The sequence below is a fragment of the Mesocricetus auratus genome, unplaced genomic scaffold, assembly GCF_017639785.1.
Source record: "Mesocricetus auratus isolate SY011 unplaced genomic scaffold, BCM_Maur_2.0 Super-Scaffold_100010, whole genome shotgun sequence".
In the NCBI taxonomy this organism is placed as follows: Eukaryota; Metazoa; Chordata; class Mammalia; order Rodentia; family Cricetidae; genus Mesocricetus; species Mesocricetus auratus.
Window position 1 is genome coordinate 12,826,815 of NW_024429194.1, and position 16,205 is coordinate 12,843,019.

Here is a 16,205-nt window from a genome sequence, read left to right on the forward strand (position 1 = left end):
ATGGAAACAAGCATGCTTGTCTATCTTAAATTAACCAAGCATATATAACAGTTTTGTCAAAGGTATCTTGAAACAAACTTGGACTCCCTCTTTTTCTTTTGGGGAATCTGTGGAGGGAAAGAAATTTTTAGCTTATACTTCCATGAAAGTGGAGATTTCTATCCATCCTTCCAGTTTCCAAATATCCACTCTGGGGCTTAATATTGATTAAAAATGTTTGGCCAATGGCTCAGGCTTATTACTAGCTAGCTCTTACATTTAAGTTAGCCCATTTCTATTAATCTGAGTATTGCCACATGGCTGTGGCATTACTTGTTTGCTGGCATGTTGTACATTGGGTGGCTGGATGGCATTTCTCAGACTCCTCCCTTCTTTCCCTGTATCTCTGCTTGGATTTCCTGCTTGACTTTATTCTGCCTTGTCATAGGTCGATGAAACTTCATTTATCAACCAATGACAGTAAAACATATTCACAGCATACAGAAAGACAACCATATCATTTCCCCTTTTCTGTCTAATCAAAAATGAAGGTTTTAACTCTAGCATAGTAAAATTACATGCAATAAAAGTTATCAAGCAAGAATTACAGTTACAATATTTAATATATTTGTATTTGGTAAAGTTAATGAAAATATTCTATTATCTATCCTACTTTTGTGAGTCTAAAGTTTCATATCTAATTTATCTTTTATCATAACTAAGGAAAAATATAATTATAATTACCTAGCCTTCAACGCCACCAAAGTCCCTAGAAGGATAGTAATATTCCCTGAATAAGCAGGAAGTGCAAACAAGCAACCCAATGTTCATCTGTAACATTGGGGCATCCATCTTCATTCTACAGGCTAAGAGAATCTGGCAGACTTTTCAATGAAGCAGGAAATTTGATGGACTTCCCACCTATTTTGGCAAAGCTCATCAGTTGCTTTCCTATATGTCCTGCAGAATGTCTGGGAGTTTCTTCTGTGAAGCAAGAACTCTGACAGAGCATCTCATATTGTTTTGACAAAGTTCAGTAGTCACTTTTCTGTGCATCCTGCAAGTCCATTTTATAATGGACATTATCAAGAGTCAAAAGTAAGAGCAGTTTCTTTGCCCAATTCCTAACCTTACTACAATGAGAGCAAAACTCCATAAAGCATTTCTTCAATGGCCATCATCCTCTTTGAAATAATTAGTACTGCCAGGAGCAGATGTGTCTCCTGTCAATAAAAGTCCAAATTATTAAAACATTTTAAATGCTGTAGCCTGTAGGTCTTTGAAATGTTTGAAGATGACTGATTTCTGAATAGCATTTAGCTTATCAAGCTTAATAGTTATCTATTCTAAAATTTACAAAATTTTAGAGTACAGACTAAGGAATAGATATCAGAGGAATAGGTCTGGGTACTTTGTCTGAATGAACAAAATTATGTGAGAACGTGACTAATGAAAAATTAGAGCAGATTCAGATGGAGAGAGTGGAACTATACAATAGCTTAGCAATACAAATCATCAATTTATTCCTCACTACAAATAAATATAACCTTCCTTTTGGGTTCATAAAACTCAAACTTATATTTTCTTAGCAAGTAACATATTTTACTTCTTGTTTAATTTGGCCAAATAAAAGACATTTTTGTCAGAGTCAAAACACACAAAATCTATCACTCGGTATTATTCACTACGTTTTGCATGCCTGGGTGTTTTTGCGAAGGATTATGCCACATTCATCACATACAGCCTGAATAGGTGAGCTAGTAATCATGTATATTATACAAACATGCTATTACATGAGGCTCACAATGAAAAGTAGCATGCCTTCTGAGGCATGTGACAACCCTGGACCACTATTATCGGGAGAAACCAATCAAAACCAGACTTGATCAGTGTCTTCCCCTTGCTCCAAGTATTCTTCAGCGTCTTTACAGCATCCTTTCTCCAGTGTTTACCACCTGTTTGACTTCCTGATGTCCATTAGGTAGGTAGGTAGACTTTTCCACTAGCTTTTGTCTACTGCATAGTGTTATCTCCATTACCTTGAACACTCTAATTTCTAATCCAGAATTCCATGTTTGGTGGAACAGTCACTATACAGCTGTATCCAACTAATTCTTAATTCATTGAAGCCTCTTAAACTTTCTCAATATTCTTTCTATTCTCTGAAAGCCAAAATTTTGAGCTCTGTGTCCTGTTTTAGGAAAGAGAGAATGGAAAATGGTATATTCAAATATAGATGAAATTACGACAAGACTAAGAGGATTGGGAGGTAAAATGAGGAAAAAAAGAATAGCTATGGGCCATAGCCATGAATTTTAAAAGTTGAGAGATAACAAGGCTATGTAATAATGACCTTTCTCTATGTTGATTTCAGAAAGGACTTCCATATACACCTAAATGGCTACACTTTCCTACTACGTTTTGCATTTATTAAACTTATTAAACAGATGACCTATATATTCATTGGAAGTCATGTGATTTCTGCCTTCAAGGAAAGTTTTTGACCTTGCAAGAATTAAAACTTTAATATGAGTTTTATTTTGTCCTCTAGCAGGGAAAAGGACACATTACCACAACAGACCTCTTGAGTCTCATTTTCAAACTAATGCATTCTAAAATGCATTCAGTTTCTAACAAAGAGCAAAGGATAAACAATTAAGCATTACATGTAACAGAACTCTTACCCACCTGCCAACAATTAAACCCAGTAATTAAAAATTGTAAAAGAGAACACATAAGCATATCCACGGCAACAGTCATACCCCGGTCAAAGGGGGACATCTTTCCTGATAAGTTCCTCTCACATTTCCCTGGTTACTTTACTTGACACTGAACAGACGCAAGACTCTGTCAACTCTGTTTCACTTTCTTTAAAAAGAAGTAAATCCCATCCGGTACCCTGTGGGAAGACTATTATATACAGATGAATGTATTGTGATAGTTAGTTTAATAACTGTAGTGCTCTGAGCAGATGTTAAAGCTTGAAGCTGTCCAGAGAAAGGGCCAGCTCAGGTGGCAATAATGCAGGCTGCCTGCCTGCTGGGTTTTGTTCTTTGTCTTTGGGAGCACTGCTTTCACAGGTTAGAAGGTACTGCAGTATTTATAACCACTCAAGTCCTCACTTAGGGTTGAGCTGACAAATGGGGTGCTAATTAGAAGCAGGAATGGTGGTGGTGGTGATGGTGGTTCTATGACAGGGGCATCTGGCCAGTAAATGAAGTAAGAGCAACAACACATTTATAGCAGCACTGCAGACACAGCCATGCACAAAGGAAAGGGCAAATGTGAAGACTGGTTCAAAAAGATGGATTTTTCTCAAGCTCTGGAATGTCTAGTCTTTCTGTGGCCTTATGGGATCTTACTAATGTACCAGCTATTCATGTCACCTTGACTCCAGAGAGTTTCTCTAAAAAGTGGGACAGCAATAAAATCACATCACACGAAAATATTATGCATTAGTCAACATTAAATTAGTTGTACAATTTTGTTGTCTAGATTTATGAGCCTTAATTTAATTAAATAAATATATAATTTATGAAAATGCTGAGCACGTTTTCATTAACTTCATTCATGTGGACACTGTAATAAAAAGAAAACATAAGACACAAAGCAAAGTTCTAAACATTTGAAAAGTTGCATTTAAGATCTAGAAATGATTAAGCCTAAGAACTCAACTTCCATAGAGCAGAGCCACTTCACTGGAACTGACTTCACACTGAGAAACCTACACTTGCAACAGTGCTGTTCTTACCAGGAAGAGTAGGGTTTTCAGTGGTGCTTCTAAAAAAAAGTGCATGCAGCCCTTAAAGACAAAATGGTTAACATCACCAGTGCACATCTTAAAACTGTGGCACAAGAGCTGTTGTCATGTGTGGTGGGAAAGGAATCTGGGGATGGATTCATCTGTCACTGATTTTTGCTTATTTGCACAGCAAAAGGATTAATTCTTACAGAAACACGTACATTTAAAATATGAAGCATGACATGTATATCCAGCAAATCAAAAGAAGTAAGAGTAACAGCGATACTTAAACACTAGAAAAATTATTCATTTACTAGATATTAGTTGATCTACTTCAAGTCCTGGGTCAGATGCTCGATATCTAGCCACAATGGTTAGTGAATTAAATGTCTAGAGGCAGAGCAGTGAACAGAAAACAGAAACTTCCTCCAAGAAACTTTCAATTAATGTCACTAAGTATTTTATTCTTAGATTTTCAACTTTGGAATTAACAAATTACAATATATTATTAACAGAAAGTTTAAATTATCCCCCAAAAATCCAATCATAGTCTTATTTTTTATAATCACAACCCAATGAAGTAAAAAATAAAACCTATAGTAGTTAAACAGCTTGTCAAAATCACTATGGAAATGCAACACAGATGTAGTTCTTTAGATGTCCTCTAAGGGCAGACTTCTCCCCAGTGCACTCTAACCAAAGCCTCAAGAATGGAGAAGGCCCCCATTTACTTTCCTCTCTTTAGGTTGAGCTGTCACATTCTATATAGAATTCTTGCCACAGCTAGCACAACTTGCTTAATGTGACTTGGGTATTATATCAGTTTTTAAACTTTGTTTTTCAGTAAAAAGAAACTTGAAAAACCAACTTCTGGTATTGTCTTCAGCCAACCCTAGTGACGATTGTCAAACTCACCAGAGAATTAAAACGACTTAAAGAAATTGCTAAACCTTTTCACCTCTGATCCTCACCTTCTTTTGGAAATATGGGAGTATCAGATGAAACTTTGACACTGAAGGCTCCTAAGCCTTATGGTGGAATCTGATGTGCATCTGCTACTGAGACTATCTAGCAAATGACCAACAGAGAAAGCTTTTAAAGCCCTCATTCCATTCTATCGTGTCTGAAAAGAAAATAAGTGTATATGAGAAAAGCCATATAACCTCTGAGCAATAATGCTCACTGATACACTGAAGACACAGGCAAGTTTAGATACTAAACAGCATTAGTCTTACATAGACTGAAGCAAACTTTCTTGGTGAGATCTTCTGTTGTGTCTATTTTCTGTTCTTATGTTTGGATTGATGATTGATTACATTCTGTGAAACTGAAGATCCCAAAGTTTATCAGCAAATAGTCATGATGATCCTATGAAGAAAGGGCAATAAAGATTGTATGAATTCAAATAATTAAAGTACGGATTTTTCCTGGAACTCATCAGAGATTCACAGCCTTAAAAGGCCAAAGAACTAGTGTTTCTAATTTAAATATATAATAAAAAAGGGTTAAAAAAAGCCAAGGAACTAAATGTGTTCACTAGCAGCTGAATTTACAATAGAGAATTAATCCTGAATCTTGTTAGATTCCTTCTCTCAATGCAAATATTTACATATTGATTCACTTGTTATATGCTATATAAGCAACCATATTAATGCATCATGAGGAAAATGTAGGAAGTTTCTAAGCAGACTTCTGGACATACCCAGTAAGTGTTGCCAGGGTGATGAAGATGCAGTCACCTGAGACCTGACTCAACAGAGAACAAGGTTGAAAAGAGGAAACAAAAGGCAAATCTTCAATAAAATAGAAGCCAGCTGGGAAACATGACCTATGACTCTGCCATGATTAAGTGGTTTACTGTCATTAACCAGCTGACCTTACAGGGGCATGGAGAAATCAATTAAGCCATTTGGTCTGACCCCAAGGAAATATGGATAAATTCTCTGAAAATTGGTTGCATAAAAACTATTGCTTAATGCATAATTGGTTTAAAACTTCACTCCCAAAAGGGGTCTCTTTTTCAATATCATAATAATCATGAGATAAAGGTTGATGGCCTCACATCAACATCAGAAAAAATTTACTTTTGACAGATGATATGCCAGTTTCTTCTGAGATTGCTGAACAATGACATCACAAGAAACACCAGCTGATATTAAACACTATGCATACAATTTCCTAACTTTGTCCTCATGGTCACATGACATATCACTAATCATTAGGTCATTTTACCAATGAGTATACAGAAATTAAGACCACAATTTATGTAATGTAGAAAACTCATAAGTTACCTGAGGCTAGAATATGAACCCACTCATACATAGGTGAAGAAAGTATGGATGAAATGTACACGTATATGCCAATTCCAGGGGATGAATGGGCCAGAGATATTAATCTCAATTTATCAAGTAGGAAAATGGGAAATTTAGCAAGATTAATAAAACCAAAGAAATCTTATTTCTAAGGGGTATCTCTTGAATCCCAGACTGATGCCTGAGAGGCCAACAGGGGATTGATCCAGACTCTATCAATATACCCAGAAATCACTAGGGCCTTGGGTAGTAGATCAGTGTTTACCATGGTGTATGAATGATCTTTGGGAGCCCATTCCAAAGAGAAGGATACTCACTCAGCCTGGACACATGGGGAAGGGCCTAGGTCCTTCCCTGGATGAAATGACAGTCTTTAGAGATCCCTCCCAGGAGGGTCTCACCCTTCCTGGGGAATGATGTGGGGATTGGGTGGGGGGCTCAGGGGGCTGGTGGAGGGACAAGGGAGGAGGGGTGGGAGAGGGAGCTGGCATTGACATGTGAAGCATTCATGTTTCTAATTTAAATAAAACATTGCAAAAAATGTATTTACAAAATAAGACAAAGTAATATCAAGGCTTATATTGTTGCCTAGCATAACAGTAAAACAAAATGTTGGTGAAAAAAGAGGGCTATGAATTTGAAATAGTTCATTTACTTTTAGGACTGAATAATAGTCCACTGCTTAGATGGGCTGTGATTTATTATTTGCCCTTCACCCAATGAAAAGCACCTTAGTTACTTCCAAATTTTGTGAAAACAACTACTATAAATAATGATGCTCGCATGCATTTTCAGTGTACTTGGGTGAATAACAAATCGTGTGACTGACAAATTATCTGGGTAGATTTAATTTTTGGAGAAATCACCAAGTAGTCTTCCAAAGCAACTGTAACATCAGCCATAAATGAAAGGTTCTATTGCTCTCCAGAAACACTTACGTGTGATGGAGTTAGTGACTTAGATGTGGGTTATTTTGGAAGGTTTACAGTGCTACATCATTGTTTTTGTTTTAACTTGCAGTCTCTAGTGACATGCAATGTAGAACATCTTCTTGTAATAGAAGCATCCTAGGAACAACCCATATATGTAGGGTCTCAAGCAGGCAGTATCAGAGGAGAGTTAATATCATCTTTGTAATGACATTGAACTAGTTCTTCTACCTTCATTTATTAGAAAAGAAAAAAGACTGGTGGCACTCTGGTGAGTACCACATTGTGAAAAGGCAGTTGTTTTCTACTTGCTCACAGGCATTGCAGTGTGCTGTTTGATCATTAGTGAACTCTAAGTGATCTAAAGATGTCCGAAATATTCTCGCGAAATGGATCCTTCTTTGCCATTTGCATCTTCTCCTTACATTCGTACTAATAATTCATTAGAAATTTTCTCATAAAATACATTTAAGAAAAATATTTCTAACAACAAAAATATTTGTTTTCCATCTTAAACATTAATAATATGTTAATGTAGCCGGGCGTTGGTGGCGCACGCTTTTAATCCCAGCACTCAGGTGGCAGAGGCAGGCAGATCTCTGTGAGTTCGAGGCCAGCCTGGTCTACAAAGTGAGTTCCAGGACAGCCTCCAAAGCTACAGAGAAACCCTGTCTCGAAAAACCAAAAAAAAAAAAGTAATCTCGAAATAAGAACAATAATATGTTGATGTATATTTAGAAATAAAATAATATATAAGGGCACACCATATGCAATTTTGTAGTATAAACATAGAAAGCTACTGAATTGATAATATATATATACATACATACATACATATATACATGCATAATATGTGTCTTTTAATGACAGGGAGACTTCTGAGGAAATTGTTTTAAGCAAAACTATCGTTATGCAAACATCATGGCTTGTGCTTACATAGACTAACATGCCCCAGAGTTCACTAGGAGATGTGATCTCATGAGACATACCACTGTTGGAAACTGTCATGACTGCCCACTGGAAAGCAAACAACACAGAAGATAAGGACTTTTAAAAGAACTGTGGGCAGAAACAAACTTTGAAACGTTGCTTTCTATCCTTATAAATTAGATACAGTCTGACGTAAAAGGAAACATCCTTTCTCTTGGTGAGTGTTGTTCACTCCATTCCACTCAAGTCCTTCATGCCCTCCATGGATGAGTGGTTCTAGTGGTCCTTCAGTCTCTGTGTAATGATGCCAAAGAGGTGCCCGTACCTGGAATTGTGCATGTTTCCACCCGAGTACTTCTAAAGGACCTTTTTACATAAACACTTTCTCAAGTACTTTAAAATATTTTAATGAATTTTCATTAATTTTTGTCTGCCCTTGAAATGGTCTTATTTTTTATAAAATGTGCTAATTTCTCCTCTCTATACTAAGTTGCCCAATTAAGTGGTTAAAGGTGTGTTTGTGATAAGATTTCTAGGTGAAAACATTATTGTCTATTATCTCTTCCATTCTCAACATCAAAAACAAAGATAGCTGGTTCACATACATCTTGAAGAGCACATTGCTCAATTTTATGACAAAGGAAATGTAACATCCATAGAGGTTGCAAATACAGACGAACTCCAAATATGTTTGAATACAAAAATATAACTACCAAAAATATTCTCAAACATTTGAAATATTTATAGAACAATTCTGATTTTCATTTATAGTCGTGACTATCTCCAAGGTTATAAATTACAGCTGAAAGATCAAGCAAATTATTGTTAAAAAGACAGAATATCCTGACAAAAAGATAAAACTACCCCAAAACTAAATGGTGACAGAATCAATGCCTCCAAAATTAGCAGATATTTCCACCCCCTTTACTTTATGCTTTTAGACATTTTCTTTTCTTTTCCTTGAGAACTTTGCACACAGTTTTTAATCTATATCTCTCCCATATCTCTCCCATCCCTCCCCCATCTCAAATGTATCCTTCCTCCATTGTACCTCCAAAACTCATGGTTTCTTCTTTTATTATTCGCAATTGTGTATCTATGTATATATACATAAACACACACATATACTACTTAGTCCATTTAATGTTGCTCATATGTACCTGTGTCAGAGATAATCACTTGGAACTAGATATCCTATGTAAAAGCTCATCACTGGTAGGACATGATTTTCCATCTTTTTGCATCTTTTGACAACCTGTAGCTCTTGATCTAAAGCAGTGGTTCTCAACCTTCATAATGCTGTGACCCTTTAATACAGTTTCTTATATTTTAGTAACCCCCAACCATAACATTAGTTTTATTGCTACTTCATAACTGTAATTTTGCTACTGTTATGAGTCATAATATAAATATTTCTGGAGCTATAGGTCTGTCCAAGGGGTCATGACCCACAGTTGAGAACCTTGTGAAATTTCCTCTGCCCATGTTGTTATGCCAACTTGTATTGTCATTATGCTAGACTTTCTAAATAAACCATATTTTTTCCTGCCCCACATAGGTGACACTACCTATCCACTAATATCATAGACCTTTAGTTCTTAAATGCTTTCCATTCTCTCTTCTGTGATGTTTCTTATGTCTAAGGTGTCAGTATTCAACTGAAGATGATTCAGTTGGGGTTGGGCTCCCCATATTTACTGTCTTCATTTTGGCTAGTTGTAACTCTCTGCAATAGTTTCTATCTACTGTAAAAGGAGGTCTCTCTGATAAGGGAGGAGAGCTACACTTACATGTATACATAAATAAACATATAGAACATCATTAAGACTTATAATCATTTAGGAAAATGGCATTAGGTTCCCCTTACAGACCTATCACCACTCTAGCCAAGAGTAATTAATTGGATAGGTTTACTCTCCAGTTAAGTGGGACTTAAGTCCAATTAGACAATTCTTATTTACCCTGATATGAAGGTATCACTACTGCACCATTGTGGATATCATATCAGTTCAGTCATTATTGTGATTTGCAGAATTTACAACTACATTGGACTGATTTCTCCCTACCCTGATAAGCCTGCATAGCGTCACCTGATATATGAGGGTCCGTGTCAGGGAGGAGTTTCTATGCCAATTATAGCTCAATTCTTCCAAGCTCTATATCTGAACTATGCTGTGTCTATAGCAATATAGATTTACATTCAAATTCTGGAGGGCAACTAAGATCAATGGCAAGAGCCCATATTGCTTTGAAGGACTCATATTCTATGGACAACATCCTGAGGCATGTTTTCCCATAACTGGAACTTGGGTTGTTATAATAGTCCAAGGTTCTTGAAGCAAGCATTGCCACCCCCATGTAGCAAGTTGCATACAGAGAGAATAGAAGAATAGAATAGAATAGAATAGAATAGAATAGAATAGAATAGAATACTATAGGAGAATTCTATATGTATACACTGTAGTGTCATTGTGTCTACAGGACAAGTGCTTCCCTCACCCCCAATCCAAAACACAGTTTCAGTACTGATTGAGGAATTTTAGTTGACTTTAATGCTATATTGTGTCATATTCTGGTCATTGCATCACTGAAGGTCAGAAGAATTATTCCTAAATCAAGATTAGCTCATTTTGGGGGGAGTAAATGTTAATCAAATAAACAAATGCATTAGGTGCAGCATGTTCTTATTATATAATAGACATTAATTTAGAAACAACCTATTTTTGTATATTCTTGCTTGTTGATTCTTCTAAATATGCAACCGTAAATCTTCAAAGATACACTTACTGTGGTAATGACATTGAAAAAATTTTCCACAAGAGAGTTTTGACTAGATATCTAGAAAGGAGGAGGTGGTATTTTTGCCAGGGACAAGGACAATTCAGAGCCAAGAGACCTCAGAGGCTGGTGAGAGAAACAAAGGAGCAGCAGGAAAGTTCACTGGGAGGAAACTGATGGGATATGGAGGAGAACTGAGAAAGACAGGCAGCAAGGGGAAGCAGACAGTAAGAAGGGTCCCTGCTGGGAGGCAGCTGCAGGAATCATCTGTAGACACATCTCCATCACCACCAGGAATTAGGGTCGCTGACACAAAGGCATACAAAAGAAGCTTAACTACCTGTGGTATCTGGTTGAAGGGCATTCACAATGCTCCCTGAGCCAGCCTCTAATTACTTTATGACAGCTCCAGCTCTGCTTTCCCAATGGATAACATATGTCAAAGCAGCATTTAGTATTGATTGAAACAAAAGGAAACCCTTTGATTTGCCTCTTTTCCCACAGTGTCATGTCTGCCTTATTTCACCCTCATTTGACAGAAGAAAAGAGGGCAAAAAAAGCATTTTCTTTCACTGAGAGATAAGATGCAGCTCTGATCCATTCATCATGTAACAGTTTTGCTTGCGTTTAATTTTGAGGTAAGAAAAATGCTGTCAACACTGCCCCGTCACACTGTCATTGAGTGCAACAGTAGGTATGACAGAGGGACTAGCAGCTGGAAGAGTGCAATGTCTAAAGTTACCGTGCTCATGACTGGGCTGGCCACCTGCAAGAGTGAACACGTCATTAGAAGATGGCTGTGGAAAGGATCAGCCTTCCTGCTTTCTTCGTTGTACATCATATGCCTCTAAGTGCCATATTATCCCACTTACAGCTCACCCAAGCCTAATGAAGCAGAAAAGAGACATGGGGAAATGAAACTGAGAAATCTTGCAAATGGAAAGAAAATTCTTGATTCTAACAAGTAGAGTTCATGGTTTTGAAAAAAAATACAGTGTAGATATCTAGATACACATTACTCCCTCTGTCTATTTAACTCATTCAATCAGCTGAATAGCAGCCCTCACAGAGGGAGTGTATTCTGTGGGTCAATCACAGGCACATTTGTGTACATGGACTACTGTACAGAGCCAGGGTGTCCAGGTCAATGATGAGCCAAATTCTGTTGATGGTGCCACTCCCAGAGCTATTGCTTCCGAGTGCTGGTTCTTTTGAAGTGTGGCCAGCTGAAAGAAGCAAGCAACCACACAAAATATAATGGAACCCATAAGAGGCCAGAGCATAAAATGCCCAGACACAATTACCTGATTGTTAGGCATTCCATTCAATTTCAGAAGTCTACTTTATCTTGACAATGACTTGCTGAGCAGTGTTGAAAAGTCATTAAACTTTCTATGCTACTGAGTCTTTCAATTTATAAAATAAGTTAATAAAAGCAATTTGATATAGAATAGTGTTCCACACTAGCAGGTGTCCTTGAAGTCATTCACTTTAAGAGATCAAATAGATTACCTTCCTATTGACAGGCTTACATGCTAGCACAGAAAGTATCTATATGTGAAGGACAACAACCAAATGTCTAGAACATTCAGAAAACCCAAATTTGGTATTGGTAGGTATGTGAGGAGACCCCTTCTTTGTTCTTACTCATGAACATTGTTTTTTTTAATTAGGATCAATGAGTCCAACCATTCAGATAAACAAATTTGTAAAGTTTTCCTATATTAAGAAGAGAACATTCATGAGGGAGAATCCAGCATTACCAAGAATGAACCAAATAACTGATGTCTGAGCTATCTTGGTTCAGCATGCAAAGGTATTTACCACCATGGGTGATGGCCTGAGTTTGATCTCCTGGATGACATCATAGGAGAAAGAACTTACTCCCACATTCAAGCCATGGCCATACATGCCCCCCATACACACATATACACATTTCAAAAGCATACTATTCCTCTAATAACTTTTGACTCATCATCTGGGAAAGAAAACATGAGAAGAAGAAATTAAAAAAAATACCCATCATAGAAAAACAACCTAGGCAAAGAAACAAAGAACCTTTCATGGAACATGAACTTTAAATCACATACACTCATACTCTTCATTGTCTTTAATCTGTATCCATCTTGCTCCTAAGGAAAGTACCATGTGATTTCTTACAAACACTCCATAAAAATTACCACGCTCACAATCAAACCCAGTCATTAGTAAAACATCTATGAATAGGGGCAGAAAAGAATGTATGAGAAAACATTCCTGTAGAAACCTACTACTTTATAAGTTAACAAGAAAATGCAGCTAAATTAAATGGCATTTGAATGGGAGCATCCTATGTGGTTGTGTAGTTCTTTTCCCAGAAGCTATAAGCTGTAAGCATAAATCCCAGTAATCAGTACTGAATACCTCCTTGTGAGTTATTGGCCAGAAAGGCAACAGAAGCTTCCATTACAACAGAAGCTACCATCATTACCCTTGGCTGCCCACAAAAGCTAGATGCTAAAACTCTGTATCTGAGAACAGTACATGTTGGATTGGAGAAATAGGTAATATGGTGCAAATGAGCTGGAGATTTCTTCCTGCTACCTGGCTTTCATAGTGCCAGGAAGTGCTATCAGTTGTTGTCTGACCTAGCCAGGGACACTTTGTGCTATAAAAGAACTGCACAAAAGATAAACCCACTGGCACAACAATGGTACAGCTGTTTTGGAAATAACCAACTGCTCACCGATTGGACTTGGGCTCCTCGCCACAAGATGGAATAATATCTGGTACTATAATTGTGGTCAAATGTAAATTACTTGGAAATCCACAGACCTAGGGAATTATTTGGCTAAATGGCCATGTAGTTAAATGACCTTTGAAACATATATGTTTATAGCCATAGACTAGTACTACTCACAGATTTGCTCAGAGAGGTATTTCTGAAATGGGTGAAAGTTAATAGAGATTTGTAACTAGTCAAGTGCTAAGAATAGGTGAAAATTCAGTGCTCAGTTCGGAATGAAGTCCAGGGAATGTCAAGGAAGAAGGAATAGGATGATTCTACCAGCTGGACGATGGGTGAAGTGCTGTGAAACACTGAATTCTGTATGTGACTGCAATTGTGAGCAGATATCAGCTAGGATGACCTGTACAGACTTACACCAAAAAGGAAAGAAAGCAAAGGGAGAAGTAATCTTGGAAGTAGAACAGGCCAATAGGGGATGATCAAATACATTGTATTCATGAATGAAATTGGCAAAAATAGGGAAGTGGGACCAAGGTAAACAATTATCCTACGCAGTAGATACTTCTGCAAATACCATCACACTGTTGGTCTGAGGGTTGAGTATGGTGACTGCTACCAGACACAAATGCCACTTCCCAGGATTTTAGTTGTTTATAACTTGACTGAACACAGTGAGAGAGTGAATGTTGTCATGAGCCCCAGCATAGCAATTTTACCACTGTGCTTGAATGTGTGCATGAGACTTTTGAAAAAAATTAATATGTCTACACTTGGTCCATTCCCCTGTACAATTAACTTCATAGAGCAAAGGGTCAATAGCACACATATTGGCCCAAGTGAAATAAGCTCTGTCACTTAAGTTAGGTAATACATTTTTTGAAAGGAAAGAATGACACCTTTTTACCTCTTATTCCCAACAAATGGCAAATGCACAAAAGATGTTTCAGGGCCACTCTGTGAAAGCACCTTGCTTCTTGCTGCTGTTGGCTTTTTACTCATTCTGCTCTTCTACTGCCTGACTTTTAAAGTGTGAGCCACCTGTGCCTCTCATCGCCTGTTTTTAAAATAAGCTATCTAATTATAGGGTTTTAAGTTTTTACATTTTCCCACCAAGCCTGCTGTTGGCTATATTTGTCAAAATTGAATGCCTGCCCTTTGAAAGGTCATTGCTAAGGCTTAAGCCTGTTTGTTTGTGTGATTACAGAAAATCTCACCAGCACTTGGTGTTCAACAACAGCCACGCTTTCCTCTGCCCTGTGTAATAAATGAGGAAGCTAAAAGCCACTATTTCTTCTTAACTGTGAAAATCAACCTTTAAACACATCTATAGCGTATAGCTTGCCTTTTTTCACATTTTCAAGCAGCTTATATGACACTGAAAGTCTACAAAAGCAACCTTTTTCAACTTACTTTTTGAAGACTAATAATAATATTACATATAAAATGCAGAAAGAAAACAGTAAATTTTCCTAATTCATTCAATGTAGTTTTTCGTTCCAGTCTCAATTTCCCTTTTTTTGTAGATTTAATAACTAAATAATCATTTGTTTTTATCTTATGTATATAGGAATATATTATTCAATAGAAAAATATAATCTTCATCTAAAATACTTGGTGACAGTCTAAAATACCGTTATCTTAACAAAACATGCCTACTGAGTAAAAACAATAAAAATTAAAAGAAAAATTAAAAACTTGTAAAGGTAAAAAAGTAGCATTACCAGGAATGGGTATTAGGTACAACAGACACAGGTTGAATTTGACCACAGGTTTCAGGGGAGAGGGGTTACAACAGACACAGGTTGAATTTGTCAATACATAGGTTTCAGGGGAGCCATTGTAGAAAGGGATTTTCCTTGGCTACCATTTCTCATTCTAGAGATACTATCTATCACATTCCTCATGATATTGCTGAATTCATTGGGATTGCAGAACTAAATATTGGAGTTGATTTTTGGTAATGATTACCATGATCTAATGAAATAAATTAGTACCATAACTTGAAGAAGTGAAGAAAGAACCCAACAAACCCAATAAGATTCCCTGACAGTACAGTATCAAAAACAAACAAAACAAGACAACAAAAATCCTAACAACTTTTGTGAACTAGTATTAAAGTTAATAAAAAATGTCAGCAATCCCAGCAGTAAAGCATGCACATTGTGTGCCTGTGAAATATATTGTTATGGATACTTAGCAGAACTCTATTATGATGATGGTAGGTATCTAATTCAGAGCTCTGTTCTGTAGTTGGTACAGTTATTGCATGACTTTTCTTTTAAATATATGAAAAAAATCTTGCTACCAGAGACAAACTACAAACAAAAGACTGTAGAGCTTAGCCTTCCCGGCCATATGCCTGGGCCCCGCCGCATTTGTGGTCCCCAAATAACTCACAGGACATTATATTATTTATGAAGCCCTTGGCCACTTGCTTGGTTTCTTACTGGGTATCTCTGACTTAAGTATTTAACCCATAATTGTTAATCTAAGTATTTCTCTTACCAGACAAAGGGTTCAGACCTCTTACTCCTCTGGTGGCTACATGGTTTCTCTCTGTGTCTCTCTTTACCAGAATCCTGTTCAACTCCTAGTCCCACCTATCTTACGTCCTTATTGGCCAACAGTGCTTTATTGACATATACACAAAACTTACCCATCATCTCCTGTTTTCTGTCTAAATAAAAAGAAAGGTGTTAACTTCAACATATTCAATTTATATATAACAGAACAGTTATCAAGTAAGACCATAGTTACAATATTTTGTCCATTAACATCTAGTAAGATTTAAAGAAAATATCTATCCT